This window comes from Rutidosis leptorrhynchoides, chromosome 3 (genome assembly GCF_046630445.1).
Source record: "Rutidosis leptorrhynchoides isolate AG116_Rl617_1_P2 chromosome 3, CSIRO_AGI_Rlap_v1, whole genome shotgun sequence".
Lineage (NCBI taxonomy): Eukaryota > Viridiplantae > Streptophyta > Magnoliopsida > Asterales > Asteraceae > Rutidosis > Rutidosis leptorrhynchoides.
Window position 1 is genome coordinate 460045736 of NC_092335.1, and position 4857 is coordinate 460050592.

Sequence of the window (4857 nt, forward strand, 5' to 3'; positions counted from 1 at the left end):
TGTTTAGTCATGATTGACTAATTTTATTGTGTTTACTTGTATGTGAAGCTCTTAAACTTGAAGTTGTCCTAAATTATGAATGAAATTGATGTTTGGATGAAATATTGAGTATAGTTGTTGAGTTTGACTATTGATTTATTGCTATAATTGTTGTGATCTTGAATTTGATTACATATATTGTGTAGTTTATCTTAGTGATTCGATTGATGAAACAATTTATGCTTCAACACCTTATGAAATGTCCTGTTCTTATTGATTAAAAACGTTCCATATTAATTGATTTCGTTGCGAGGTTTTGACCTCTATATGAGACGTTTTTCAAAGACTGCATTCATTTTAAAACAAACCATAACCTTTATTTCACCAATAAAGTTTTAAAAAGCTTTACGTAGATTATCAAATAACGATAATCTAAAATATCCTGTTTACACACGACCATTACATAATGGTTTACAATACCAATATGTTACAACAAAATAAGTTTCTTGAATGCAGTTTTTACACAATATCATACAAACATGGACTCCAAATCTTGTCCTTATTTTAGTATGCAACAGCGGAAGCTCTTAATATTCACCTGAGAATAAACATGCTTAAAACGTCAACAAAAATGTTGGTGAGTTATAGGTTTAACCTATATATATCAAATCGTAACAATAGACCACAAGATTTCATATTTCAATACACATCCCATACATAGAGATAAAAATCATTCATATGGTGAACACCTGGTAACCGACATTAACAAGATGCATATATAAGAATATCCCCATCATTCCGGGACACCCTTCGGATATGATATAAATTTCGAAGTACTAAAGCATCCGGTACTTTGGATGGGGCTTGTTAGGCCCAATAGATCTATCTTTAGGATTCGCGTCAATTAGGGTGTCTGTTCCCTAATTCTTAGATTACCAGACTTAATAAAAAGGGGCATATTCGATTTCGATAATTCAACCATAGAATGTAGTTTCACGTACTTGTGTCTATTTTGTAAATCATTTATAAAACCTGCATGTATTCTCATCCCAAAAATATTAGATTTTAAAAGTGGGACTATAACTCACTTTCACAGATTTTTACTTCGTCGGGAAGTAAGACTTGGCCACTGGTTGATTCACGAACCTATAACAATACATACATATATATCAAAGTATGTTCAAAATATATTTACAACACTTTTAATATATTTTGATGTTTTAAGTTTATTAAGTCAGCTGTCCTCGTTAGTAACCTACAACTAGTTGTCCACAGTTAGATGTACAGAAATAAATCGATAAATATTATCTTGAATCAATCCACGACCCAGTGTATACATATCTCAGTATTGATCACAACTCAAACTATATATATTTTGGATTCAACCTCAACCCTGTATAGCTAACTCCAACATTCACATATAGAGTGTCTATGGTTGTTCCGAAATATATATAGATGTGTCGACATGATAGGTCGAAACATTGTATACGTGTCTATGGTATATCAAGATTACATAATATACAATACAAGTTGATTAAGTTATGGTTGGAATAGATTTGTTACTAATTTTCACGTAGCTAAAATGAGAAAAATTATCCAATCTTGTTTTACCCATAACTTCTTCATTTTAAATCCGTTTTGAGTGAATCAAATTGCTATGGTTTTATATTGAACTCTATTTTATGAATCTAAACAGAAAAAGTATAGGTTTATAGTCGAAAAAATAAGTTACAAGTCGTTTTTGTAAAGGTAGTCATTTCAGTCGAAAGAACGACGTCTAGATGACCATTTTAGAAAACATACTTTCACTTTGAGTTTAACCATAATTTTTGAATATAGTTTCATGTTCATAATAAAAATCATTTTCTCAGAATAACAACCTTTAAATCAAAGTTTATCATAGTTTTTAATTAACTAACCCAAAACAGCCCGCGGTGTTACTACGACGGCGTAAATCCGGTTTTACGGTGTTTTTCGTGTTTCCAGGTTTTAAATCATTAAGTTAGCATATCATATAGATATAGAACATGTGTTTAGTTGATTTTAAAAGTCAAGTTAGAAGGATTAACTTTTGTTTGCGAACAAGTTTAGAATTAACTAAACTATGTTCTAGTGATTACAAGTTTAAACCTTCGAATAAGATAGCTTTATATGTATGAATCAAATGATGTTATGAACATCATTACTACCTTAAGTTCCTTGGATAAACCTACTGGGAAATAGAAAAATGGATCTAGCTTCAACGGATCCTTGGATGGCTCGAAGTTCTTGAAGCAGAATCATGACACGAAAACAAGTTCAAGTAAGATCATCACTTGAAATAAGATTGTTATAGTTATAGAAATTGAACCAAAGTTTGAATATGATTATTACCTTGTATTAGAATGATAACCTATTGTAAGAAACAAAGATTTCTTGAGGTTGGATGATCACCTTACAAGATTGGAAGTGAGCTAGCAAACTTGAAAGTATTCTTGATTTTATGTAACTAGAACTTGTAGAATATATGAAGAACACTTAGAACTTGAAGATAGAACTTGAGAGAGATCAATTAGATGAATAAAATTGAAGAATGAAAGTGTTTGTAGGTGTTTTTGGTCGTTGGTGTATGGATTAGATATAAAGGATATGTAATTTTGTTTTCATGTAAATAAGTCATGAATGATTACTCATATTTTTGTAATTTTATGAGATATTTCATGCTAGTTGCCAAATGATGGTTTCCACATATGTTAGGTGACTCACATGGGCTGCTAAGAGCTGATCATTGGAGTGTATATACCAATAGTACATACATCTAAAAGATGTGTATTGTACGAGTACGAATACGGGTGCATACGAGTAGAATTGTTGATGAAACTGAACGAGGATGTAATTGTAAGCATTTTTGTTAAGTAGAAGTATTTTGATAAGTGTATTGAAGTCTTTCAAAAGTGTATAAATACATATTAAAACACTACATGTATATACATTTTAACTGAGTCGTTAAGTCATCGTTAGTCGTTACATGTAAGTGTTGTTTTGAAACCTTTAGGTTAACGATCTTGTTAAATGTTGTTAACCCAATGTTTATAATATCAAATGAGATTTTAAATTATTATATTATCATGATATTATCATGTATGAATATCTCTTAATATGATATCTATACATTAAATGTCTTTACAACGATAATCGTTACATATATGTCTCGTTTAAAAATCATTAAGTTAGTAGTCTTGTTTTTACATATGTAGTTCATTGTTAATATACTTAATGATATGTTTACTTATCATAGTATGATGTTAACTATATATATATATCCATATATATGTCATCATATAGTTTTTACAAGTTTTAACGTTCGTGAATCACCGGTCAACTTGGGTGGTCAATTGTCTATATTAAACATATTTCAATTAATCAAGTCTTAACAAGTTTAATTGCTTAACATGTTGGAAACATTTAATCATGTAAATATCAATCTCAATTAATATATATATAAACATGGAAAAGTTCGGGTCACTACACCTTAGGTGATCTAGATAATCAAATTTGGGGTTTCAAGTGATTGTGCTTTGAGTTTGGGTTGGTTTTCAAATGGGTCACTAGTCAATTATGGAAGTATTAGTCATTCACAAGTGATTGTGTTGATTAAGAGACTTTATGTGAATTTAGTGTTAAGTCAAATCTTAATAACTACCAAAGCTTAACCTGGTCATTTGAAGGCATTTATGTAAGTTTATGAATTTGAATTGGCTAGGATTTAGTGGTGACACTAAATAGTAATAATCCAACATCAAAAGTGAATAAAACGCAAAGGACAACCGATTATAAAGGGTGGATCATACAAGTGGACACTTCTTAATTATTTGATATCTTATTTCGTTATTTCGTTGTTTGCTTATTATTGCAAGTATTAGTTGTCAGTCAAAATTACTCAAAACCCCCAATCAAAACCTAGGACAATTATGAGTTTTTGATATCCGATTAAACATACTCTCTTGGGACGAACTTTAATTGAATACTTATATGAAAATTGCTATGATAATCGGGTTTTAGTTGCTCATGACTTGTGTGCTTAGTTATGGTATTTGATATTAGTTTTTATAGAGTGTTAGTAACACATCACTTATTGAACAATTATATTGTTTTTTCGGGACATAATCAAGGGGGAAGAACTTTTAGGGGAAGCGGAGGGAAGCGATCTCAACCATGAAATGTCCCGTTCATATTGATTATAAACGTTCCATATTAATTGATTTCGTTGCGAGGTTTTGACCTCTATATGAGACATTTTTCAAAGACTGCATTCGTTTTTAAAACAAACCATAACCTTTATTTTATCGACAAGGTTAAAAGGACACCACCTAGATTATCAGAAATGATAATCTAAAAATATCACACTTACACACTACCAATACATATTGGTTTACAATTTTAATATGTTACAACAAAGTAAATTTCGAATGCAGTTTTAAACAATATAATACAAGCATGCTGACTCCAAATCTTGTCCATATATTAGCATGCAACAGCGGAAGCTCTTAATAATCACCTGAGAATAAACATGCCTTAAACGTCAACAAAAATGTTGGTGAGTTATAGGTTTAACCTATATATTTATCAAATCGTAATAATAGACCACAAGATTTCATATTTAAATATACATCCCATACATAGAGATAAAAATCATTCATATGGTGAACACCTGGTAACCGACATTAACAAGATGCATATAAGAATATCCCCTATCATTCCAGGAAATCCTTCGGACATGATAAAACGAATTCGAAGTACTAAAGCATCCGGTACTTTGAATGGGGTTCGTTAGGCTCAATAGATCTATTTTTAGGATTCGCGTCAATTAGTAGATTGGTTTACTAATTCTTAGGCTAC